Source organism: Pipra filicauda, unplaced genomic scaffold (assembly GCF_003945595.2).
Source record: "Pipra filicauda isolate LSUMZ 115617 unplaced genomic scaffold, ASM394559v2 scaffold77_size3566232_pilon, whole genome shotgun sequence".
Classification (NCBI taxonomy): Eukaryota; Metazoa; Chordata; class Aves; order Passeriformes; family Pipridae; genus Pipra; species Pipra filicauda.
The window spans coordinates 3,057,701-3,085,284 of NW_024104953.1; the positions used below are offsets into that span (position 1 = coordinate 3,057,701).

Consider the following 27,584-nt stretch of genomic DNA (forward strand, 5'->3'; position numbering starts at 1 on the left):
CACAGCCTCAGGCCATTCCCTCTGGTTCTGTCACTGGTGACCACAGAGAAGAGATCAATGTCTGCCCCTCTTTTTCCCCTCAGGAGGAAGTTGTAGACTGGGATGAGTTCTCCCTCAGTCTCCTCTTCTGGAGGCTGAACAGACCGAGTGACCTCAGCCACTCCTCATATGGCCCCTCAAGGCCCTTCACCATTTTTCTTGCCCTCTTTTGGATGCTCTCTAATGGCTTAATATCTTCCTTATATTGTGGTGCCCCAAACTGCCACAGTATTCAAGGTGAGGCCACACCTCACCAGGACAATCCCCTCCCTTGACCAGCTGGGGATGCTGTGCCTGATGCCCCCAGGACAGGGTTGGCCCTTCTGGCTGCCAGGGCACTGCTGACTCAGGTTCAACTTGCCATCTACCAGGACCCTCAGGCCCCTTTCTGTGGCCAGGTGAGAGCTGTCTAAACCTAAAGGGAGGAAGCAGAAACTCTTGAGGTCCTTTCCACATTGCTGCCACACCTTCTGCAGTGGCTTCTTGGCTGTCAGGTCAGCCGGCAGCGGGTCACAGCCTCATCCGTCTCCTGTCCTGGGCCCTGGACACTTAGCAGCCCATGAGCATTTCCCTGAGGGAAAGGCAGCACCAGAGATACAATGTAGTTGAGGTATTCCATGGCCATTCCTGCACACTCTTGCTCCTCTCCCAGCAGTCTCAGGTGTGCAGTAACCACGAGGCCGACTCCTGTCTGAGGGGGTAATCGCAGTATCCTGTGTGTAGGCGTGAGCAGATGTAAACTTCTACAAGGGCAAGAAATACTGCATGGAGTATTTAATCCTTATTACGTACTTAGCCTGTTTTCAATACCTTTCTCAAGGCCCTTTTCTGCTCTCTTGGAGCATATGGGCACTGCTGAAATAATATATTGAGGAGGAAACAGAATTCACCCGCTGCCTCAGTAGTGGGCTTCAATTTCTGGGGTTTGTAGGCTTGTATAAAATTTATCTTATCAGTGTCTCGTGATCTGATGACTATTTAGTAATAATGGTCACCCACACAGTGCGCCGGGACGCCACGCTGCTTGGTAATGAGCACTCCTGGAGTTCTGTGAAGGCCCCAATTAATCATCATAGTGCCAATTAAAAAGGCCATTAGAAATACTGTCCGTGGCCATCAATCCTGCAGAGGTGTTCTTTCTCAAGAGGAGCACGTGTAATGCACTCAGATGTGCACACACATGCATACTTCTTCTTCCAGGTCGATGTGACCTGGCAGAGGGATTGGGCACAATGCATTGGCAGTGGCAATGAATTTATATTCTGTCTTACATCATAGCTGTAGTTACATGCCAAATTTATTCCAATCTGCTAAATCTTACATCAGGTTTTCTCTAAGTGGCATATAGTTCTTCATGTGGCACAGTCACGCTCAGGCTCTCTTTGGGGCTGCACTGCAGTATTATCCAGGTATGATTTTAAGGCCAACATTCATTAGATGCCTTCAGAACAGGGACTTTGTTGTCCCATAATGTTCTTATTTTATTTTTTTTATTAAGAAGCAGAGCTTATGCTTTGAGCAAGGGTTTGAAAATTCTTAAGGGGTTATGGTTTGGTTTTTTCTTGTAAAACATCTGACTAAGTTGTCCAAAGTTGCAGTGGGGAACTGGAAACCCCCATTGTCTTGTACTGTGTTCTGTAGGAGGAATGGAGCTGGGTGGGACGGATCTGTAATAAGTGCATCTTTATCAAGAGTCTGCAATTGAACTCATGATTTTTCTCTGCTGTTAGCAAATGCTTTATGAAACACTGCAGCAGATATGTGTGCTATCGTCCTGTTATCACAAAAGATAATCTGCTACCTCTGTCTTTTACTTCAGTAGTTTAGGTACCAGATTCTTGATAAGTGGATCTTGTAATTGATGATATGCCTGTCAGCACCAATGTGGGATATGAGTTTGGCTTTCTGTTTGACACAAGACTCTAAACAACCCATTTACATTTATAAAATAATGATCCAAAGAAACCAATTTCAATACTTTTTGCAGCTTCCAAATCCCAGAAATTATATATGGAGGCTACACATTAAAAGAAGCTCAAAGAGTTATACTTGCACACTTTTTCTTAAGCCTTCTCTTTTACTGTGATCATCATCATTTAGTTCTTAATAATGTGATCATAGAGCTCAGAGGATTTTTTGGTTGCATAAGGTGACAGGGCTGTGAAGGAGCTCCATGTCTCATTTAGTTGCTGAAATTGTGAGGTGGGAGTTGTGTGAAAGAAGAGATGAGCCCAATACTTGTCTTGTTGCGTGGCCACCATCCTCTCCTCCTGACATTCCCATTCCCAAAGGGAAGAGGCAGGGGTCTGGGTAACCACAGTTCCTGCAGCTACCACTGAAATCAGGGGAAGGACCCTCTGAACCCCATAAAATGCTAACAAGGGCTGAATACCCTTAGTGGGTGGACCTGCTGGCTTTTGCATGCAGGAATCTTGGAGTCAATTGACCTTCCTCTTGCTGTGCCCCCGTATCCCAGCTTTTATCCAGGAAACGATAAAATGCCTTTGTCGGATGGGAGTGGGAGAGTTTGCAAACAGTAAATAGCTTTGTTTTAAGTAGTCACATGCTGTGGTGCAGAGCACCAGGAAAACTTGATTATATTAAGCATTTTGCATTCAGAGCAAAATCCAGAAGAGTGTTACAAGACAGCCCGAAATCACAATGAGGCCAATTATTAACTAGTTTCCTTTCATTCAGTGAGAATCTGTGTTTGTAGTTTATATGGGGTAGAGGGAAGATGCAGCTTGTGAACAAATGTTGGGAGTTTCAAAGGGTGAAATTTTAAATTAGTGTCATTGTCATAATAGGAACATGAAGCTTGTGTCTGTTAAAAGCAAATTTAAAAATGAAGCCTCTTTCCTGCCCTTCAACTTAGAATCTTATGATTATCTTAAATCCCAAAATGTGGCTTCACTGTTCATTTCCTTTTTACCAGAATGTAAAATAACAGGAGCTTGAGGTTTTAGTGTATTAAAAAAGAAGTAATCCCTTTTCATTATAACTTCTGGTACTGTTTTAATTAAAGGTATTAGGAGAACCGTCATGTGTGACACATTGTACAGTGTGCTACAGAGTATCTAGGAAGGGGATTATGTGCATAACTTGTTCACTCACAGTGAAGTAGACCAGATTTTGTTATTCTTCACTGTTTATCACCTGCAACTTGATCGTGAATATTTACGTGGCTAAGAGGAAGAATAAGAGTGTCTTTGTGTGTGTGTTCTTTGCAGCTCATAACAAATCAAGGCTGTTTTTAGCAAAATTGTGTTGTTTGTTCAGATTGAAAGAAACCTCATTAAAGAAAGCTGCTTAAAATTTTGACAAACAGTTACAGAAAAGATGAAGAAAATTATTTCCCTTGTTTTATGAGTAGCTTTCTTTTTTTCTGGTTTCACCCCACCACCTTTCCCCACGTCCCTACCAAATATGCCCTCATAGTGTTTCTCAGCACGTATTTGTATGTGCCACCTTCAGCAAAGGATTTTGGAGACTCACTCCATGGCCCTTGGAATCTGTTGGAATCATATGGTGTTACCTGCCTGCCCCAGTGGCGAGGTCCTACCCTTCTGCAAATTCCCAGTATTTAAGAAGGTAATCCAGCAGAATTCCTCTGATCTGATGACTGATGTTTTATGCCAGTGTTATCTCTTATCTCCTAGAGTTTGCACAGTGTCAGTACCCTGTAAAACTGTGTCTAAACTATTTTACTGCAGTGATGATGAGTGGTACACAGTGATGGATGAAAATTTAGAGTGAAAAATCTTGGGGTTTAACCTCCAACATTTTGAATGAGAAGAGGATGGAGGAAACAATTTGTCCCCAGAAATTTCACTGTAACTTTTTCTGGCATAAATATTGGAAAGTGTAAAGTGTGTAAGCTTCTAGAAGGATGTTTTAAAAGTCGAATGGTGCTTCCACCCACTCCTGAGCATCCCTGTAAGCCAGGAGTTCCCCCACTTTAACAGCTGCCAGTGCAGCTGACCTGGGTTTCAATGGAAAGAGCTTGTTGATTGATGTTTAAACAAAATGTTGATTTGTTTACGTGCCATGTGGTCCCAGTGGACTTGCTTAGATCACCAGATGCCTTGAAAAGCTGAAGTTTTTGACAATTATAAGGAATTTGTGCAGTTTTTCTGTTTGTCCTTTGTACTATTGTCTCCCTCCAGCAGATCTGATTCACTTGTAAGGTGGCTTTCAGTAGGTCTTTCAGCTTTCATATTCAATTGAAAAAAAAAAGTTAAACAGGTGTCAAAATTCAGCTGCAGTTACTGAATATAAGCACATAAAGCAGTTATTAGGTGAGGCGGGGTTATTGTTCAGAGAGAAAAGTATCCCCCTGAAATAACAGCATATGTTGGCTTTTTTGCTGGGATGAGAGGAAGAGTTGTGTCTCACCTAATTACAGGGTGGCTGTGGCCTAATTGCTTTTACCCAAACAATTAACATCCATTCAGGAATGTGGGTGTTCCTTGCACGTTTTCCCCCAGATGAATGCTTCTCAAATTTAGTTACAATAATACAATAAATCCAAATTTATATCGCTGTGAACATACGAAAGGGAGCATAAAATAAATTCATACTTATTCCCATCTGTGCTTGGTACAAGCCTTGATATACTCGTAATGAATATTGGGTCCAAGTGTTTCATCAAACCCTAAATTCTGTCATTTCTTATTACGCAAAAGCAAAGTCTTTATCTTGCAAGTACTTGAAGATTTATGGAGTCCATGTGAAGAAATTTCTGCCCATTGATGCACATTATTAATGAATGCCTCCGGTTCATTTGGGATTTTTGTACGTAGGAAACAGTATTAATAGACTGGTGTGTGTTAATTTGTCTGAAGTGCCTGCAACAGTATTTACTTAAGTGCAGATGTCCCGTGGAGATTTTGCAGTGCCAACACTTCAGCAGAGCGCCCAAGGTGAAATTTTATAAGTTATCTGGAGGGCGTCTCAACCTCAGTTGTAACATTAACCAACTGCATCAAACATAATGCAAATAATAGAATTATTTGCAAAGTTCCTATGGATAAGTGGTTGTTATAATTAGTATTTGTTGAGGGGATATGAGGTGCTAAATCTGAAAGGGCTCAAAAGGGTGCAGTGCGTGAGCTGACATGTCACTCTGTGGATTGTGTCATTCTGCTGCACCATTGAATTGCTCCAAGAACAGAATATATTTTGAATAACAGAATATATCTTTGTCAAAGTGCCCTCAGATGTTTTCACTCTCTCTACTCGAGAATGTGGGATGCAGACAGAGGCACACTCTGTTCCTCAGATATCTCAGAAGACAGAGCTGGAGTCCCTGTAATTTTTGATTTCATGGCCATTGTAATGTCCCTCAGTTATTAGCAGTGTGACACCCATCAGGAGCAGCTTTTGCAGCACTTTCGGTCACTGAGTGAACTGAAACTCTTGGGTTGACAGCAGAGTTCCGAGAAGCCCAGAAAGCCCTGTGGGAACTGGTTTAAAATCCCAGATAAAATGAAGGAACGACCCCCAAGGTGTCAAGTGTCCCTCCAGTGAATCTGAGCACACTTTTCATTTCCTTGTCAGTGGGAAGAAAACGGAGCCGCTTCCCTGAGAAAGTGGAAGAAATGCTGTGTAACAGCCTTTTGCAGGAGAGGTGAGGTCCTCTCCCCCAGGAAGCAGGAGAGCAAAGCTAGTGTCTGTCACCTTCCTCCCCTCCACAGCTCCACATTAAACATAGGATGCTGTGGGTAGAGGGGCAGGCAACAAGTAAGTGGGGTAAACAAATAGCTCTTACTGAGTTTATTCCCATTATTCCTTCTGAGAAACCAAGGAGACCCTTTGATAATTCACTGGTGAAAACATTATGTACAGTTTTTACCACCTCGTGCATTTTCTTTTGATGTGCTGGGCAAAGTGAACAAGCGTAAAATTGAAGCAGGGACAGAAGAGGGGAGGAGAAAAGGAAGGGCAAGTCCTAGGGAGCGAGTCCTACAATGCCAGCCCTTAAAGCCTAGAAAAATGCTGTTTAAAACTGCTGAGTACGAAGCAAACCTCGCCTGGGTCAGCTTTCCAGCGTGACAGCAATAAACATACGGCCAGTATCCAACCCGACAGCAGAGCCGTTCAGGAATACAAATCCTGGGAATGCTCTGTTCTGCTTATGCGCCAGAAATGTGATCCGTGAGCCGGGACTTTCCTGACAGCCCGCTGTCTCTCCCATTTCATGAGCTTCTTCCATGGGAAACACAGCCTTTCCAATCCCACAGGAGGAGACAGCCTCTGTCTCCGCGGTCCTATTTGCAACCCGTGCGCTCTGTGAACCGCGCCGTGTGTGTGGGATTTGTTAAGGGATGCACTGGGACCAAACATGTCACAGGCAGACTTGTTATGGATGAAACCCCGTTGACAGGAAGGATTAGCTGCAACAGGGAGATAAAAACAAGAAGTCATGTTTTTTGAGGGTGACTGTGGTGCAAAATTTTGATTATTTATTGGACGAGAAGATAGTCAGGGCTTTGTGTTATTAGAGATTCTGTACCCGAGGAAACTGGCAGCAGTTTCAGCCTGGTGCTGCCAAACTGTACTCCAGAATCTGAGGTTTCATATGAAAAAGGGGAGGGGGGGGGAAGCAAAACAAACAGAAAACCCTCTATACCCTGCAGCTGCAGGGAAAATGCTCAGAAACTCACTGTGACCAGGGTTGTGTTCTTGTCTTGAGTCAGCAATCAGCTTGAAGCAATACCTTTGAGAAGAGCGAACTGTGCTGGTCATTTCAATGCATGTGAGCTATGAAGCCTGACATGTTTACACAGCAGCCTGCTCCTTTTGGGGCTTCTTTTTGTGAAAACCTCAATGTTATGCATGCTGTTGGAGAATGTGTTTTCTTGGGGCAGAAGAAGAGAATCAGAAAGAAGGTCTATTATTTGTCATGTAAATAAGAAGTAATGTTAAAAGTGCCTTCCTCTCTTCTTCTCTCCCCACCCCATACACCAAAAAAAAAAAAAAAAGGAAGTAAAAAAGGAAAAAAAAAAATGCAAGCAACTTTTCAAATTGTGGAGAAACAAGGGCTATTTTCTTTGCCCGCCAGAAAAAGCTTTAGTCACATCCGGACTCTTGAAAAAATCAAAACAAACCCCCCTTCTTCCTACTAACCCCTACATTCTCTGTAGCACCATATGCCCTAACTTACAATTATCCAGCTTTTCATACATTCCACTTCTGCCCTGACAGCTATACAGTGTACAACAGTTGCACAGAGTCAGAAGGCAAATCTGTGAGGCACAAAGAATAAAGAGTTTGGTGCCAGTTTAAAACAAATGTAGTGAATATGGAAGTAAATAACTAAGTAAAGCTGGATACTGATGGTGGTTTTCGTTTCTGTGTGTCTGCCTAAACCTCCTGTCTCCAGTTTACCTACACAGTACCTGTGCATTTGCATTTTCACGTTAGCTTTGCTGAATTTATGTAAAGCAGGCTGCAAAATGGAGGGGATCGTGTACCTCCTGCTCATGATCACCCCGAGGAACCTGTTAATCAGTGGAACTATTGTATGGTTACATGGCTCACATCATGTTTGAGCATTGGGGCTCAACAAGAGAAAAGCTCTGTAATTGCTAACAATTAGTGCTGGCTAAGCCTCACAAGGTTTATTTAAGAGTCCCCTCGCATCAAATTGGTATCCAAAGCGTATCTGAAGTATCTAAACCATTTAAGAATCGGGGAGGTAATACCTTGTCATTGTATGAGGCAGAAGACCTGTGTATGAAAGGGCAAGGGGATTTTGAAATAATTACTGGCTCTGCATTTAATTTGAGTCAATGAAAATGCCAGGATGATTGAAGTGTTTATGCTGAAGATCAAGGAGTTAGATTGGAATAGGGTAATCAAAACCAGGGACATCTCTCTTTAAGTTTTTTAATATTTCTCAGGGAAGAGATAATGGAGGACTATGAGAGTACAGCAGGGGGAGTGTTGGAAGGAAAATCAGGATCAGAGGTCACACCTGTGTGAAGCAATGGCTTGAAAATGACAGGTAAAAATAGAAATAGGCTTCACTTGGCAGTGATGAATGGGTTCCTTGACCTGAGGAGGAAGACTAGAGGTGGCTTGGAGAGGGTAATTTGATAGTGGCAATTACAGGTGAAAAAGTTAACCGGTAAAAATACGATGGAAAAAATGACTGCTCCAAATTAGCCATGGTGCTCATGCCCCTGGGCCTTGATTACTGGAGTAGCTGTGGTTTTCTAAAGCCACGACTGGGATACTTTGTTTGCCATTTTTCCATACATTGGTGTGATTCTTGCATCCCTATTTGCTCCACCTGTTCCCTGTATGCCTTCTACTTTGTCTATACTTTCCTTATCTTTGGTGCTGGAATATTCTGCATGACTCACCCTCATCTTTCCTCTGACACCACAAAACTGACCTTGTAAAGTGGATAAACTGCTGGGCCTGGCTCATAGAGTCAATACTGCTAAACCTGGGACTGTATGTTTAGTTACCACGACGTGGGAGGTGGGAATCAGTCATATCTTGCTCACACATCTCTTGTATCCCAAGGGCAGGAAAACATTTGCCAATGGCCTATAGCTGTGCCTCTCTGCAAGCAATAAATGCCAGGAGTCTTGTCAGCTTTTTACAAACTAAGGCAAAAAGCGTGTTATGGGACTGTTGGCTGCCTCAGTTCAAACATGAGGCTTGGATTTTGAGGTTAGTAGAGGTCTGCTTGCTAAAGAGAGGTTCTGATCAAGATGAATTATGAAAATGGCAATAAATACCACATTTTAAAAGGTAATAAACTGATATTAATGTTGAAGGCTGATCTTAGCGAACATTAGCAGCAGCCTGAACCACCTACCTTTATGTACCTTCCTCCTCAGCATGAGGAGCCAAAGCAGCCCTGAGTCCCAGAGTGATTTCCTAAAGGGCCAAGGAGTCAAATGTGCTTCACAGGCACCATGTTCACGGGGTTTGTTCCCTTGTGTGTAGGTTTCAGTTGTATCTGGCCACGTAAGTTCCTCATGTACATGTGACACTGGTCCATTTCTCAGCTAAAAGTACCGAGCACGTTGCAGTTTAGGATGGTGCAGTTAATTGTGTTTGGACACCATGATGCCAAGTTTTGTTTTGGAATATGGTGGATGGAAATTCGGAAAAAAATAGTGAAATGCCGTGTTTAGCATAGTTCTCTCCTTTCACAGTTCTTTGTAAAAATGTACCAAAGATCTCTTCTAAAGAGTTGAGGTGAAAATAAATAACATTTCCTACGTCAGATTGGGGTTTGATTGCCTGCACACCCAGTCAGGAGTTACCAGTTACTTGCCGAGTTCTGGTTTCTACACTATCATACACCAGCTTGGAGACTGTCAAATCCAGTGACCCCTTAGGGGAGCACTCATATCCCTAGTTCTCCCTCTTCCCCTTTCCTGGACCTGAAGTTTGATTAGTGTTTAGACATTGCTTTGAGATAATGATAATGTGCCTTTTAATTAGCATCAATATTTCTAGTCTTTTGGGGAATAATAATGCGCTTCCTTTTTACTCCTTGACTGTTGACAGATGGCTACTTATTAAACATCATTAAATTCTGATATCAATCATTTTTGTGCTTTACAAAATATGCTCGTCGTTTAAAGGAAATGACATCTATAGGAGGGAGATTTTCCACACGGATTATGTAGACTTTGATGCAGTGCTGCAGCAGCATTTGGTGGAGGGAGGCCTTGTTTTTTAAGACATTACAAGTATAATCTCCAAGGCCTTGTTAACTTGTCATTTCAGTGTATATGTGCATGTTAAAGGCAGCTCTTGTCTAGAAGTGGCCCGAATGTTTTTGAGACAAAGCCACTATTTAAACGTTTAGAAACATGAACTTTTGAGAAGCCTGTGGTTACATGCAGAAAACATTTCATGCATTTACACAGGAATCCATATTGTGTGTGGCTCTGTGAATGCCATGGAAAAGTGAAGATGGATTCCTGTACATTATTTGCAGCAAGGCTTTATTTGACTTGATGCATTCTTGGCAGGAGCCTCCAATTTGTTACTTGTGAAACTTTGTTTAATGGGTACAATTACAATCTGCATTGTGCCCTTGCTCATCTTAATAGCAGTATTAATTTGCAGGAAGGGACAAAAATCATCTTGTGGAGTTATCAAGCGGTGTTTAGGCTTTCTGAATGCTAATTAATTCAGAGCTCAAATGCTGTACCTGCTGTTTAAAAGGCTGGCAGCTTGTATTCATCACCTGAGTGACAGCTGTTCCTAGCCTTTTTTGCTCTTAAAAAAAGGAGTGGGGAAGATTAACTCCTTCCATGCTAATGACTGCCATATTGAGGTAACAATTCTGTTCACCATTTAAATTTTAAAAAAAATTTCCTCGAACAGATTGGCTGACTTTTACAGTGTATTAGAGAAAGGATTGGTGACTGTATGCTGTTAAGAGAGATTGCTAAACATTTCTCCATTACACGGTTTGTTTTTCTGGGCAGGGAAAAAAAAAAAAAACAGTCTCTCTGACATTTGATGCCAAAACCAGATCCTCCATGTAAGCCAAAAGAGAAAGAATTAAAATATTGTTAAGTCAGACTTGAACATTTACAGTGAGTGTGGAATCTGAAGAATTTTTCTCTTGGAGTCAAATCCTTTTTTATAATATTTACTGTCAAGAAAATATTTATTAGTTGCAATTCAATTAAATGTTCACTTAAGCCATTTAAATGTCACACAGAATAGAACAGTTTTATATTTTATATCCTGCATTCAAAGCTCATTGAGTTGTTCTTTACTGAACTAAACTCCCCTGCACTAGGAAGAAGTGGTTATCTTTGGTAATAAAAAAGAGGCTTTAAAGGCATACAGGTAATTTAATTTAATTTAATCTGAGAAAAAGTATCAACTGGTACAATGCAGATGTTCATATCCAAGTTTGAGAGGATTACAGAGTTTACCTGACTGATTGAAGAAGTGAGATCTAATGTTGGATTACGTTCCTTCTTTTTCACAGAGGAACTTTGAGCTAAAATATATATGTTTGCTCCACTTCTCCATTCCCTCCTGCCCCAAATCAAAACATTTTAATTATACTGCCTTTTCTTTTTGGAGGAAACATGAGGCAAATCAACAGTTGTCTCATGTCAAAGGGTATTGCTGAACTACTGACACCAAACAAAATTCCACAAAAGTTAGGATTTTAGGGTAAATCCAAAGGTTTTTTCTTACTTTGAGGACTTATAAAGTCTGGTATGTGTTTTGCTACATAACTATTTCAGAATTACAGATGTGCAGCAGATATGTCACAATAATACAAAATTTTCCTTTGCATTTTGGGGGCCCTGTATCTTTAGGGAAGCTCGGGGTGGACTTGGCTAAAGCCTCTGGGCTTTGATTCTGCTCACATTGGGTTTTCCGCATTCTGATTCAGTAAATCTCATTAGGCACATGTTTAACTTCAGCATTCACCTATAGTTCTGTTGACTTCAATAGCAAATTAAGCACATGCTTAAATGTTGTTCAGAGCCGTAGGGAAAGGTGATTAAACCCAAGAACAAAGCTCTGCTATTAAAATATTTTAACTCATTAAAATCCAGTAGATTTGCTGATACTGATTCACTGAAGACTTTTGAAAGCAAAACAATTACCTTATAGTTGGCTGGCTCCCTTGTGCAGCTTGGAGCACCAACATCAGTATATTAGCTGGGTATTTCTGCTGTGACAATGCATTTCCTTTTACTTTTGACCTGCTGTTGTATTCTTACAGATAATTAGTGATTATAATGAGTGATTGAAAATATAATTGGAAATAAAAAGGTTTCCAAACCTGTTTACCAAGTATTCTTGAAAATGAAAATAATTTTTAAGAAATTGTTGTCTTGTTCTGAGTTACTCAAATATCTCTTATTATTTGTTAGCTTCAAAAGGTGCTTTTAGTTTCCATACACAGGGATGTTTTTTTGAAGCTTTAGCAGTATTGGTGTAGTACTCTTTGTGTGTGGACTTCTTCTATGTTAATTTACAGTGGAGTTTGATACAGAGTAATTAAAAATCATGCTTTAGCAACACTGAGATGTTGTCTTTGAATTAGCGTGCAAGATGCTCTAATGAGTCCAGCAAGGATTAAGAACATTCACTGCAGTATTTAGTTCTGGTTTTAATTTTTTATTTATTAAAAAGTCCCTCAACTTTCTAGAATTTTGTGAAATACTTTCTGTAGGGGAGATGTGTTTCTAAAATAACCCCATTAGGATTCAGAAGGCAGAAGATTCCTTAATAGTTTGGAGCAGGGGATGTAGGGGCAGCAGAAGGTTGGAGGTTAGAGGGAAGTTTTGGGTGTTTTCTCTTTTTATTTAGTTTATTGTAGAGGAAATACTCAGATCAAGACTGGGGTACTTTGGGAGGCTGGACACGGCGTCGTTAGCTCTCCTGAGTTCCTGTCCAGGAACAGTTCCTGTGTGTGCAAAATCATGAGTTCGCTGAGGTCCTGGAGTGAGTTATTTGGGGTCTGCAGTCTGTCTGCAGCTTCTTGAAATAAATCTGAGTGCTAAAGCTCCGTAATTGTCGCTACCGCGGTGTTAAAATCTTGGGATGATTCAGTCTCAGCATGTGCACTGAGTCAGACCCAGAAACCACCGACTCTGCTGATTCGTGTTTGCCTCTTGACCTTTTGGCAAAGATCAAGTGCAGCATATGTTTTTATCAGTTTAATATCTGTTATGTCCTCAACTGGAGGATTTTATATTAAATGAGTTTGGGGACTGGGAAATGTACTTGGAGCTTACGCCATCCCCTCCATGCGTGAAGCCGGCGATTGCTGTGTTTTCTAGGATGGCGTGAAAAGAAAAAGGAAAAAAAAAAAGCAACGAGTCCCCTAATGACCATAAAAGAGTGCGAAGGGAAGAGCAGGAACAGAGCAAGCATAGATTATGCCTCTTCACAATATTCTCTTAATCCCCACCAATTTTCAGCTCAGGGGGTTCCCGAGCCTCTATAAAACCCCAGTAAAAATAAAATAAAATAGCACTTCTTGGTGGTATTTTAGTCTTGTTTTCAGTGTCTTGCCAACCCATATTAATATCCATTTTGCAATGTCCAGTATTATAACATCAGATTAGCTCCCTCAGGACTGGGCAATACTTTGTACCTCCTGGATACAGTGAGCCTACACTTGCTCTCATCCTTGTTGAACAGCAGGTTCTTGCATCGCTGGTGCTCTTTATTTTCATTGACCACTCTAGTTGCTTTTTTTCTGAAAAATGAGATAAAACAGCAATCAGAAATAACTGCAGAGTCCAAAAGAGAAGAAATGTACTGCAAGATAGTTAGAGGGTACATATGGGATTTGTATGGGTTTGATTGGGTTTGATTGAAGACCGTCAGAAAGAAACCGATGCGGTCGGTATCTTTGAGGAAACCTGGTTTAGACACAAGCATTTCCAATATACAAATAGGCCAAAAACTGGGGAAAGCTGGTGTTCCCTTGAACATTTTTGATTGATTAAATACCAGCTTAATGCATTCTATAAACTGGAGGTCCAGAGCTGCTCCTACGTGGCGCAGTCAATGGGTGGCCAATGGGAGCTGGTTTTGTTTGACCTGTGACGGAGTCACCGCCGAGGTCCGTGTAGTGCAGCAGGTGATGACAAGCGTGGTTTATGACGTCTTTTGAACCAGAATCAAGCCACTAAAGGCCAAGCTGATGTGACAGGGTGAAAACTGGGAGTTGTATTAGGAGCAAAATGAATACAGTTTGGGTGGAGAGTGATCAAAATCATTTCTAGATGACATAAGAGTTTGACCTTTCAAGGGTTTTTTAATAAGTACGTGAAGTAATACAGAAAGGAGGAACCTTTGTCATTGTAAATTAGTGTCCTCGAGTTAAGTCTCATTACCAAGACACCTTCACTTTTTTAATTATTTGACCTGCCACGGTTAATAAAAGGGAAGCTAATTCGGTGTGACATTTTTGGTGGTAGCTTGGTGCCCTACCAACTTAATTGCAGGAAAATAAAATAATAGTTCCCAAAAAAATCCCCTACTTTACGTTCCATGCTTTTGGAGTTGGCTGATGATTTATTATTTATGGCCTCAGTATTTCAATTAGGGCACGTTGAGTAAAGCTGATGTTGGAGGAGTGGCATTAAGTGTTTGTTGATTGTAACTATTTTAGTGATGAAAAATATTATATTTTAATTATTTAATATTTCTGTTTAGAACAACAACAAAAAAGGAGTATCTGCAAGATAGAAATGCACTGCAGCAAAATGCCATCTTATTACTATGCGTGCTATGGTGCTTACAGGTTATTGTCAATATACAGTGTCTACTGGCAAGGAAGCTTTTGTTTGTCATGGGAACAAAATGATTGCTCCTCATTTTTCTAGACTGCTGAGTTCTTTAAGCGAAAAGCATTTTGATCCTGGGATAAATATTGATTCTCTCTTTTCTCTCTCTGAGAAAATTAATTTAGTGTGAGTTGTATGCACCCAGGTGAGGTGAGGGCAGCTCAGGGACCTCACAGGCTACTTAAACCTGTGACATGGGTCACATTCAAGAAGTGGCTTCATTACCCCTAGGTCAGCATATACATGCTGGTGCTTTTGGAGAGTGTCTCCTGGGGCAGAGCAAGGGAGGATTCATGGGCCACTACATCATCTTGGCGTCACTCGTGGGGCTCTAGCAATAGGATCACAGGCTTTCTTTTTTTCTAGCCAAAAAGTAGTACCATCTATCTGCCTTCTTTCCTGTCCACCTCCCCCTCCTGAATGGTCCTGGACCCTAAACTCAGGTGGTCTAGGTGAGACCATGGGCCCTAAGAAATCCTCTTCACGGTGCAGTGGGGAAAAAGTAAAGACGTTGGCAATAGCCAAGTCTTCTGTGTATAAACATGCTGAAAACATGGAAGAGAGAACGCATAATGTTGAGATAATGGATGGGAATATGTTTACAAAACTGAGCATCCACTGATTCTTCCACTCTTAGCTGACTTGGGGCATCCTTGGAGGGGGGCTCAGTGGCATATCCTTGATACACAAACTGAAAGAATTGGCAAGACCAACAGAAAGAGCTGGACAGATTTCTCTAAAGAACTGCACTCTTCCACTTCCCTCTCTTTGCAGCTCTCTGAAGAGGCCACTGTTTGAGAAGCCTCTGAGCCTTTGCAGATGGCCACATGTGCCTGCTGCTGTCACAGTGTGTGATATCAGTCCGTGTCCATGTGCATCCCTACTGGATTCAAAGCATAAATCCATGTTATTGTGGAAACTATGTCACGCAAGTGCAAAATTTCTGCTGCCCCAGCTTCGAATTTAACTCTCATTAGTCAATTGACAGTTAGACCAGACTGATGGGTTCCCTTTGGAGAGTGAAACCTATGGGGTCTTGTTTTCACCATTACAAAAGCAACAATTAGCATTCTAAGGTATTATTTTAGTGGAGTTTATTGCAACACCTCAAGCTTTGGTATCTGTAAAGTCTGTGTGAGCTTCTGACATGTTGAATCACTGGATAGCATTGTGAAAGTATTTTTTGATGTTTATATCCTGTACACTGGTCTTTGTGTTACAGCACTGGCCATTTCCTTAGTAGAATGTTTTGAAGAGATGAAGAAAAATAGAAAAGGATAAGAAAATGTTAGGGATTGTACACCTCTAGCACAATGTTAACTGTACATCTATGGTGCAGTGTTATCATGCCTTTGTTCCAGAGTCAGTACTATTGAATTAATGTTGAAATCACATTTAATTTCATTTTTTATTTTTTACCCCTTATGTTATGTTTTAAAAAAACCTCCACCACAATGAGAAAACAAACAAAAATGAGCTCTAACATATAACTTACTTCTTCTGTGCCTCAGAAGGCACAATCCTGCCACTGACTTTCTGAAAACAATTAAGATTGTTTGAGAAGGCTTTAAGCTAAAACAGGGACTTTCATATGGCCTGTATTACCTCTCCTCCTGGGAATGCATTTTCTTAAAGTGACGATTTATGAGATTCAATACTAATGTCAAACTTGGTTCTGCTGTGTGAAGAAACATAATTAAAACACCAGAATAGCAGAACACGAGCAGTGGAACATTGTTGAACTTGTAGATATTTCCACACAGGTGATGTAAAATTTGATGGAACAGTGATATGACTGTTTGAGGCATGTCCGTGTGAGATGTAAGAAGAACAAGCCTAAAGCAACTTTGCTATTTCCCTCAGAAGGATTTTATCCAGAGAGGAAGATGCAATATTTATGTGCAATATCAGCTGCGTATTTTTAGAATAATTTTAAATTCCTTTATGGTAAGTCTCTGGGAATAGATACAAATCAGATGAGGTAACAGTTTGTCCCATTCGTGTGAAGTGGTCTTCCAGGATAAAATTACAATTTATTTCCTTCTAAATGCGGTATTCATTTGGGAGTAAATTAATTAAGGCTGAGCAGATAAGTATCTGCTGTCGTTCTGCAGTCATGACATGGCAAGGCACTTGGTATCTTGTGCAAAACTCATTTGTACGTGAAAAAAAAAAATGAAGTGCCTGTGCCTATTGTTTCTAGCGCTGTTACGTGATACTTTAAATAAATAACTTAATTCCATGTTCAACATGCCCAAAGGTATAGTATTTTATTATTGTTATTATTAGCTTAGATTGCGATAGTGTAACAGCTCTTTCCTCATTTGAGAGCTTCTCTCATGAGGCAGGAATGTGGTCTCTGCACTGGGCCCTACCTGGTTAACTGCTGTATCCGTGCTGTGCCCTGAACTAAAGAAGATGAACATGATGCAGATCAAGGATCAAGTGACTCTCAGCTCGGGGTTCCCTCAGTAATCCTCACGGCCAGGGAAGACATTTTGGGAGGTGTTATCGGTGGGGTCATGATATGAATTGCTTAGTTACTCTGTACATGCTGGAAAACTGGATGGTTCCTTGTTTATCTTTGAGGGGACATCAAAAATTCACACAGAAGAAATGTTTAAGGCTGTCTGTTTTTGAAACGGTCCTTTAAGACAACAGAGAAGTGCACACAAGCTTTCCATCGGGCTGTAGCAGATCATTGGCTTGATGTCTACATGTGTTTAAGCAAAATTGCTTTCTGTGCTTAGTCCAGTCAGACTGTGTCATTTTCTGTTGAATTATTTTTCTCTCTTAAATTAGGCTAATTGCAAAATGGCTTCACATAACAATATTGCCTGCAAAGGTATGTGTTTCCACATAGGTGTGAGGTGGATGGAAAATCAAGTGCTGAATCTTTTAAAAATGCTTCTGATTGCCATCTTCCAGCAGATATTATGAGAAATTATATAGCTGGAGCTTAATCATAAACTTTTCCCCTTCCTGACAGTACTGACATTTATTTTCTAGACAAACAGATGAATCTTAGATAATGAGTTGTTTTGATCACTTACGGAGTTAATGCAAAACCAAGGCCCATATATTTCGACCCCGTAGCTCTGAATTACCAGTAAAAGACTGAAAGCCTAAAAGCTGATGCTGTGCAAAGACTTACAAGCTACTCTAAAAGTTGCTCCATTTAGCAGGCTCCAGCCTGGGGTAACAAACCACTGCTGAGCCATGGGTGGCTGCATGTGGAGGAGTCTGCAGGGCAATCCATCATCCAGTGGACATCTGCTGGCACACAGCACTGGAGGCTGAATATTTAGTAACATTCCTTTTTTTTAAAAGTGAAACTTTACCTGGCTCAGGCTCTTGCTGTGAGTGGAGTGGTAGCCTGTGATCCCCACAAGCCTGATTCCCACCAAGCTTTTAAGAGGGTTTCACAGCACTGTCTGCACTTCTAAATGTCTGATTGTCCAAATAGCCTCCATTAGAGCTCGAGGAGCAAATGTGGGTGTGTGAAAAAAGGAAAGGATTGAACAGGGAGATGCTAAATATAGAAAATAACATGGAAAACTCTGGTTGAAGCTGAGAATAATTATCTCTTCCACCTTTAGCATCCCTGTATTTCTGTATGAAGAGCAGTGTAAAGAAGCTTGGTGAGGGCTCCATGCATGTAAATCCCCAAGGCACAGGAATTTACGTCTGTGACATGTTTTTGGATACTGGAATGAGATTTTACTTCTGAGGTTGGCTTCCAATAGTGAGTTTAGGAAGCATGATGTTAAGTATTTCTCCTGGGAGCAGTATTAGAGTGCATGTAATTCAGCTAAAGTAGCAAATTTAGTCCTTGAACCTTCTTGTTCCCCTGATCTTAAAAATATTTTGCTGCGTGTAGGGCTTTTTTTAAAAAAAAGCCTAGATGTCTAACCCAAAGGCCACGTACAAGCCTTCAAGTTTAACCTTTTCATTTTGCTTGACACTGCAGAAGATGATAAGAGGGGAATGCTGTCAGACAGTTTACACAGAGGATGGAGAGTGGTGGTGGTGAAGGGGATAATGACTTTGGCCCTGATTTTCCTCCTCCTGCTGCAACAAGGCATCTATATTCTCTGCTGGGTGCAACCAGCCTGCAGGAAGCTTTCCTTTCTGCAAGTAACAAGTAAGTCAGCAGATCATCTGGGAAATTAAAGAGACACCAGAGCTGGACTTGTGATGATCTGGTTTTAGAGAAAAAGAAAAGAAAGTGGATGGCTGGTGAAGGGGAATGGCGGGAAGAATGTGAGGGAGGACTTGGGTATGCTTCCGTCTGCAGAACTGTAGGCATAATACTGCAATGGTGTCAGGTGCCATGAGCCGTAAGGATGGATCTTTGTCCTCCATTTCATGCACAAAGGGGAGAGCTCAGTCAAAAATCAACTTGCAGCTGGGTGGCACTTCAGGAGGATCACTGACAGTAGGGAGGGAAGAAGACAGAGCGTTCCTGGGCTGAGATGAGCTGAAGCCTTCTCTTACCCTATAATGGCTTATTATACCATTGCATTCAGGCAAATGCGTGCAGTGTAACAGTATGTCAATTATTTTATCTGGCAATCAGAGCCTTCATTTTGTGCTGCAGAAACAAATGGCTTTTTCAATTGCTTTAATATGCTGTGTTCTTTAAATTAGCTGGTCTATAGGCAGCACAAAAACAGCACCCTCCAATATTATTGCAGAAAATGAACAGCATGTGTGATGCCTACGCTCATCTGCAAGAGAAACTGCAGAGTGACATAGATTCTTGTGGTTTGCTTCCATATGAACAGCTCTGAGTAAGTGTCCGTTCTCAAGAAATGCACATTTGCTGCAGTGTGGCTCAGGGGAGGCTCCGTGTCTATTTGACATGCTCTCAGTGGAGAATTGCTTATCCATGCCTGATCCTGGTGGGTTTCACCTTCCTAAAGAAACTAGCATAGGTCAAAAGTTGGCAAGATGGATTGAAAAGTGCTTCCAGCTGATGGAAATGCTTTTGGTAACCAAGTGGGGGAATTTGAAATCTAATCTGCTCTCAATGGAAAACCAGCAAATATTCCATGTTTCAACGCGAGCAAGCTATTCCAGTATCAAAGTGCTGACATACGAGAGTTTTTCAAAGAACAGACTTGAATCAACTATTTTTGCACCAAATGACAAATGCAAAGTATCTTCTTTAATGGCCTGTGATATGCTGAAAGAACTTCTTGTTTACGAGTTCACTGCAGTGCTAATGGCCGCACCTGGATGGGAGTGTCTCCCGACTCCCCTTCCTCCACCAGTTCTTACCTTTAGTGATTTTGGCATTCCAGATTTCTCATTTCTTTCCCTTTCTAAATTCTTAATATTTTCCCTTCTGTAGTGCAATCTTTCCCTCCTTTGCCTGAAGAGTCAACATTTTCTAGTTTCTCATCCAGATTTCTTTTCCCTGTTTACTTTTTTCACTCCTGCCTGTTTGCCATGTTTAGGTTCTTCCATATGCCATTTCTTCACAAGTTGTTCCCATATTGTCCAATACTTTGGGGAAAACACACGTTCTCAGTTGTTACCTATTCCTCTGCAGGAAAGAGTAAGTGCTGTGAGCGTAGGACGAGAAGAGTGTGTCTTGTTGGGCAAAGATGATTTTATTCCTCCTTGATTTTCTTAGCTGCTTTTCTTTGCCTTCCATTCCTTCCATCTGTCTCTGACTGTAAGCAGAGTGTAAAGCAAAGGAAGGCCAAGTATCTGTTAGTTTTCCTGTTGAAATACAGAATAATGAGGGATGTGAGTCAGAAACTGAGCAACACTGGCCACAACAGCATAGAAGTGCTTTACATATATTATTTTTATAATTTTTTGTCCTTTTATTCCTTTGTTTGTCCTTTTTTTCTCTTTGTATCTCTCCCAGCTCATGCATACAACTAATTCATGTATTATAGGAGATCTTTAATCAGAGATGCTTATCTTATCATCTCCCTGGAACAGGGGACTCCTTTGGTATAGGAATTGTACCAGGAATGCTAAGCTGCCCTTCATGGCTTTGCAGAGCTGATGAAACTCCTTGTTGTACCTGTACTTGTCTATGTCCTCACCCTGCCCTTTGCACATCAAGGATTTCCTACTCAAACTTGCGTATGCAAATTTTAATGTATATTCAGAGCTAAACAAGGCAAGGGACCCTTACAGTTGTTTTGGTAAAATCTTTAAAAACAGAGTCAAACCCCGGTTTCTTCTGACAAGGGCAATCAGCACTGACAGATTTCTGCAGTTCAGGAGCAATATTGCTTTGACTGTCTTGAGCAAATTCCCCCACTGCCGACTGACTACTGAGATTAAGTGGAATTTCTGACAAATCCTGTTGCAATGGGTCAAGCACTGTCTCTCTAGTTGCACTTATTTGTTGCAAGCCTCAGTAGAGCTTTATTTTAACTCAGTCATTTTATGTTGCTTGGAATATTTTCCTTCTCTGCTATGGATAATGGATGACCACTTGGTTAATGTTTGACGGCAGTTACACCACACATCTCCCAAAGTTAAGTGTCCTTATGTCTTTATGCGAGAACTGACCTTCAGGGACAGTAAACATATTGTTTGGCAACAAGTTAATTACAGACTTTATCTTCCAAAAACATTCATGTCACGGGTGGGATAATTAAGATGTCCTTGCAAGTGAAAAAAAGTTCTTGAGTTATAGTAATGCTCCGATGTAGGTGTTAGAAACTGAAGTCACAACGGTATTATATGGGCTGTGTACTCATGTTATTTTGACTAAATAATTCTCCTCTTCAGGCTATAAAAGTGAAAGATAGACTTAACTGATATGTATGGCAATATATTCTGTAAATCTTGTGAAAGAAAACAAAGAGATTTGAGTTGTCCAGGGGTATGATGGGCAAGCAGAACTGATTGTATTTGATTTACTGGGGGATTCATTACTAGGGTTTGTTTTGCTTTTCTCCCCTTTCCTTCTTTTAAGGCCTGTATCTTGTGTTAAATGGTTAGGATCATATCGACCCTTTCTGATTTTATAATGTGAACTTTATGGTGATAAATAGCTAATTATTTGCAATTGAATTAGGCCATGAATTTAAATATGACAGAAACAGATGTACTGGTGATTACCTTCAGTGCATGGCTTAGGGGATCCAAGTTCAACATAGTATAAATACTTTCCAGAAATGTTATTTCTGAAATGGGGCACTGCAACCATTGAAGAGTATCATAGAGATGTTAATGAGCTCTGTGGTACATGAATGTCCTCCAGACTGGTATATTTCAAATATGACACGTGTTTCATTTTGTTGTTTTTTTTTTTTCCTTCTTGGAAGAATTCAGGGAGGGAGAGGAGGAGTGTCCACTGAGGAGATCTGAAGTTCCTCTTTTGAAAGTGTTCTCTCTCTGAGCTGGAACCATTTTGGGTGAAGTTATGAAGTATTTTTTTTGGTCACAATATACATTCAAAAGAGGACACTGAGCACTCTTCAAAGTTGGAGACCTCGAGGGGTGCACTGTGGTATTATTTTGTGAGTGCCACTTAAATAAATTGGCTGAGTTAGGGCAGGATGCAGCAGGTTAACAGCCCCAGCATGTATTTGCATTAACATGAAACTAAACATGAGTACACACATTACTTCAATTTAAAGATCTGAATTGTAATATCTGATAAAAGCATGGAGTTTGCACATGCTCTCTTTCTCAAGACCTGGTTCAAGGAGATCAGTAGGTCTACTGATGAGCTACTTCTGAGCTACTCTTTTCTGTTTCACGTTTTCTGCTTGAAAACTTAATGTTCCAGCAGAAATTCCTTTTTTAATGGTCAGTATTGCTGTGAACAATCAAATAACTTTTGTAGAAGACAAGTCATTTAAAATCAACAAAACATTCCCTAGTACAGCCACCATAAGTGGCAGGTGATGAGCTATGCCTTGCCAAAATGTAGCAGGAATAGGAAGGGTTGGAACATACTCTGAGTCCTCTTGTTGGGAATCTGCTTGTGATTAGGATGATAAGATTTAAGCATCTCAACATTAAAAAATAAGAGAAAAAATGGGATCTAAGCACACAGATTGATGGAACTGTGACATTCATGTGTGATGCAGCACTGTTAACACACCCCATGTCTAACCAATGCAGTAATTCAGAACATGTCCTGGCTGTGTTTTATACAAAGTGCAAAGCAATGGAATAACACCTTCAAAATGGTTAATTTTGAGGCTGTCTTGGTGACTGTCTTCAAAATTAAATCCCTGCATCTCTGCACTTATGAAAATGTTGTCCATATATTTGGGCATGGTGCGCTCAGGAAAAGTCAGATAATCCCTTTCAGATTCCTTCATTATGAAATGGGACTGGAATGTGATTTCTGCTGTGCAAATCGATTCAGGGGGTCCACATTTTGAAATTCATCTCCAGCCCTAATCCGAAACTAGTTCCTATTTGTTTTACCTTCTGCAGTACATGTGAGCCGAGTGAGTCAGTTGGTGTCTCAGTCAGGATGTGATATATCTTAAAATGAAGTTATCAGTGAACATCTCATGCCCCAGTAGCATTTTTATTTTCGTGTAAACCAGGCAGTTGTTGGTGAGGAAGCTTTTCAGTTCTGCGCATTTTAACTTTTTAAATATGCAGTTTTCTCTTTGATTTCTTTTTTTTTTCTTTTTTTTTTTTTTGAAACTTCATAGCCTATTTTCAGGTTGTCTGTGTTGTTTGTCGGGTTTACTTGTGTATTCTACTCAGCATAATATGGCTCTGTGGAATTTCATTTTAGGTGATTTTTTCTGCATAACTGTGTGCAAATAAGGGTTCTTATAATCCCTTTCTTTTTAAATCAACCAGTTTAATACTTCTGTCACTGTTGCATGGAGATGAGAGACTTGACCTATTTTTAAAAATGAGCTTTTTAGCTTTGTTAGCTGCCGGAGAACGGAATTTTAGGATTTTTAGAATTTATTATTTAATTAGTTGCCATTAGGATTTGCCAGGGCACACGTGGATTATATTTTCCTTTTAATTGTTATAGTTTGCAATGGAACTTAGTGGAATTTTTTTTCTCCTCGTAACCCCTTGGTGCTTCCTAACCTTGTTAGTGCTCTCTAGCATTTGATTTTGACCTGGTGTATCAGCTTCATCTTTGCTGCCTAAAAATTGCTTGGATTCTCCTGGGATGTATAGATTATTCCATTTCATATGCATTCAAGCATTCATATATGATTACATTTATTTCTAATGTGACATTCACCTCAGAACTATATTAGGTTGTTAGCCCTGGAAAAAAAAAAAAGAATTATTTTGTTAATGCTATTCTGTGTTCAATGGCTTTGATGGTACTTGTTGCAGATGTTTCAGATTACTGTCAAAACTTCATTATCAGTGATAATATACTAATGCACTAAGTTGACATAGGGGTTGACTGAATGACTATTGCAATACATAATTAGGTTGGTGTAACATGATACATTTCCACTGATCCTCCACAGCCTTTAAATGAAACCTGTTTGAGACTGAATTCCCTTGCTGCATTGTTACCATTCCCAGAGTGACTGATACCATTTTTTTAAGGATTCTTGCTGAGGCTATGCATACGTTAAAGGAACTCCATGCTACACAGCTGCAAATACATTTTCTTTCCAATTTTATTTAAATATTGATATCACAGGAAATAATAATACCACTATAGTTAGCAGAACATGTAGCCCTGCCTCAGTCTAATAAACCAGATCCAAATACGTTGTGTTTATGTTATTTGTAATCACTATACTGTATATTACTAGTATTTACAAATATTGAGCCATTTGAGAGCTGTTGCAGTTTCTGTACAAACAAAAAACTGTTTGCAGAGATGTTTGTCTGCAAAGGGAAAAACTGAAATTTTAATGGAATCCTTCCATTAGCTGTCAGTTTCTTCCTCGGAGTTTGATAATTGAAAGGTTTGTTATTTTTTTTTTTTTTAAGGAAAGGAAGATGGTTTCGATTATCCAAAGCTAGTGGAATGTTTAACTACCCTTCTGCTATCAGTGGACTTGTTTACATTAGGATTTTGCCTAAATTGAGGTTGCACATATCCAGATGTTATCTGCCTGGGTGACTTTTTCATTTACTTTGGCAACGGATTTGATGGTGTATTGCTACCATCTCTTTGTCAGCTTTCACATTATATATTGCAGGCTACGTTTACACTTTCCTAAACTTCCACTACATTTTTTAACTCCTAAACTTTCGCTCTACTGAAACCAAGAGTTGGGATTTTGATCTTCGCTGCAGGTATTCTCATTGGTTAGCGTGAATAAGGGCAAAGTCCCAGACAAACCAACCCAAGGTCCAAAAGAAACTTTTCTTGTTCTTGATTTTTATCTCTGCTTTGCTGTGCTGAGGGGCAGAGATGTGTCTGAAATGCATTCACTCCTCAGTGTCCTGCAGCACGAAGCTCTCCACCAGGAATGGCTTTCTTCCCAGCACCCAGTGACCTATGGTGCCAGTGGCTCCCACAGAGGAGGAAAGGCTTACAGCAGGATAACGTTCCAGAGAATATCATCAGGCAATTGTAGAAAACATAATCGAGGACTACTCAGTAGAAATAGTCTGTAGTACTGAAAAATAGGAACAGTTCCACGAGAGTGTCGTTTAATTCACTACTATCATGTCATTTTTCAGCACTGGTGGAAAAGTGGGTGGGGAGGGAGAAATATCCTAGCCCAGAGTCCTGCTGCTTGGGATGTGCCAGGCTGAGAACCAGCTTGAATAAAAAATTCCATTTTTTACGTCTTTATAGCGCTAAAGATGTAAAGTGGGCGAGTGCTCAAGCTCAGCAGTGCTCAGACAGAGCTGCGGCCAACAGAAACAGAGGTTTGAAAGTGTAAGATCCTAATCCGCGTCCTAGTGAAGCTTTCTGCTGAGTTGTTTTACCTCTTTCAACCTCCAGACCCTTCTGGTTGCAAATTAAAGAGAGTTCACGCTGCTCCTCATGTGACTCACAGATACATTAGCTCTGAATGGAGCTCCACTTATTAATGTTTATACAGACTGGGTAGATCTAATCCTATTTGCAGGCCTTTAAAATGCCAACTTTTTATTTTAAGCCTGGTTTACTTTTAACAGCAATATTTAACCTCAGAAACGTGTTTGGGGGATTTTTTTTTCCTCAATGGCATTTTTCCTCAATGGCATTTCAAAAAGTGTGAGGTTTTAAATGAGTAAAAGTAATGGAATTTTACATGCTCTTTTGCATATGTGATTTAAGCAAATCTATAGTGTAACCATACATAGAAGGATTTGAACCAAGCAGATCTAATTGTTGCTAATACTGTTTATTTTGGTAATGCCTAAAGACCAGCTTTTATTGGCAGCACAGAACACATGAGGAGGGGTTTATATTCTCCTGTAGTAGGCAGGGCTGAGTGATATTGGTAGACATTTATGTTAAAATCCACGAAGAGTTGATGTCAGCAAATATCAGACTAGGTCCAGTTTGAATAGATGAGAGAAAAGAGAAAAGGGAGAAGAAAAAATTGGATTATAAAGATGCAAGATAGTTGAAAGGAAATGTGACACCAGTAAGGGAGACATGAATAAACACCGAAACTGAATTGAAGACTAGAGGCAGGGGGGGAAAGTAAAGATGATCTGCTAAGCAAAAGAGCACTTAGCACAGGAAAGCATAACAAAACTTCAGACATTTATGAATCACCAGAAGTACCTCTTTTTGGCAGCTTTTGCAGCTGCTTTTACAGGTCAGAGAGTGACAGGTCTCTGTTTGAGAATCTTCCCTCAGGCCAAGTGATGGAGAGAGGTTTGGCACCTGCAGAGAACTATCTGCTGTCAATAAATTATTACCAATAATGAGATGGTTTTAGATGCGTGCCTGCAATATGCAAGAAGAGAATGCCAAAGTATTTCCAATGAGTTCACAGCCTACCCAACAGGTACAGAGCCAACAGGTTGTGTGTTACCACGGTGGGAGCTCTGAGTGTTCCTCCTTTTCCTTCCTGTTTGTGCATTTTATAAGAGAGCAGGGGGCTCGCTCCACATTGTGAGTGAGTCATGTTTGCAATAGGCAGTTGGCTCACTGTGTAAGAGTCTGATACCTCTGTGAGATTTGTGAGATGTAAGAGAATTACTCTTAAATGTTGAATCTTGAAAAACATAACATGAAACTAGGGGCATCTGCTGAGTGGGGAGCTGCCCTGCAGTGTTAGCTTTGTGTACATTTGAACAGTATCGTGTTTAGGTACAGCAGAGTAGCATGAAGCTCTGAGAGATCATGATCAATGATCTGATCAATGATCTGATCAATGATCCTACTTTTTTCCATTGGCATCTCTGAGGACACATTTGTTCTGCACAGAAGTTTTTTTTTGTTTTGTTTTTGTTTGGTTGTTTTTTTTTTAAGAGAACTGTATTTAAAAGGTTGGAATTTTGTTTGTATAGGATTACGTTACACAGAGAAAGTAGGGCTTGTGGGTAAGTGAACGTGGGGACGAGTGTTAAAACCTATGCCTTCCATCTCCCTCACACCTCTGCAATGGCACTGATCAGATGCTTGGCACTTAGTTGCACTGCATCTTTGGCAATTATGGCCTGGCCAGAAGGAAAGGGCAAGGGCAGGGGAAAGTTTACCACTGTTGCTTCTTGGGTCAGCCAGGCTGCCTTCAGGAGCTCCCAGTAGATCATTCTGCTCCTTGCTCCTTGCCTCGTGTATAATTAATTTGGTCTGAGTGACTGCTTTGGAGCTGAGTTCTGTTTCCCTGCACATTCGCAGTGCAGGTCTGAGCCGTGGCCTCTGAGCTGTTTACTGCTCACAGGTGTCTTCTCAATTGCTGGTAGTAATTTTACTTAGAACCAAAAAAAAAGAAAAAAAAAGGTGGCTCTGCTTAAAACCTGAAATTCCCCTGTCCTTTCCCCCTGCAGAGCTGGGAGTCCTGAGAAGAAAGGGAATTTATTAAATTGGAGCAGAGCGAAGAAACCAGGGTTAGTGGTAGAATCGAAATAGTTCAGAATTATTTGAGAGATGGAGCAACCTGGCTGGAGGGCAGAGGGACATGGTTGCCTAAAAAACAGTGTGCCAAAGGACATCACTAGAAGGTTCTGCTGAATTCCAAAGTCATTCGGGAGTGGAAAAAGTGAGGCTTTGGTATGGAGGGATGCTTGTTTGTTTTTTTCTGGATTCTTTTCTCTCTTGGTATGTCCCAAGGAGAGGTTCACAGCACTTCTTTACAAAGCCCTGTAACCCAGGGTGCCCAGAAGGAAAGAGCTGTGAGAAAT

The 27,584-nt window shown here is 40.7% G+C and overlaps 1 protein-coding gene and 1 non-coding gene across 3 annotated transcripts in view; both read left to right on the forward strand.

Annotated features, from left to right (window-relative positions):
• Positions 1 to 27,584, forward strand: part of MACROD2 (mono-ADP ribosylhydrolase 2) — an 842,329-nt gene that overhangs the window by 364,147 nt on the left and 450,598 nt on the right. The gene's annotated exons all lie outside the window — the stretch shown is intronic.
• LOC113990553 lies at positions 12,661 to 12,851 on the forward strand. The gene has a single exon (XR_003541661.1). It is a non-coding gene; the product is annotated as a U2 spliceosomal RNA (small nuclear RNA).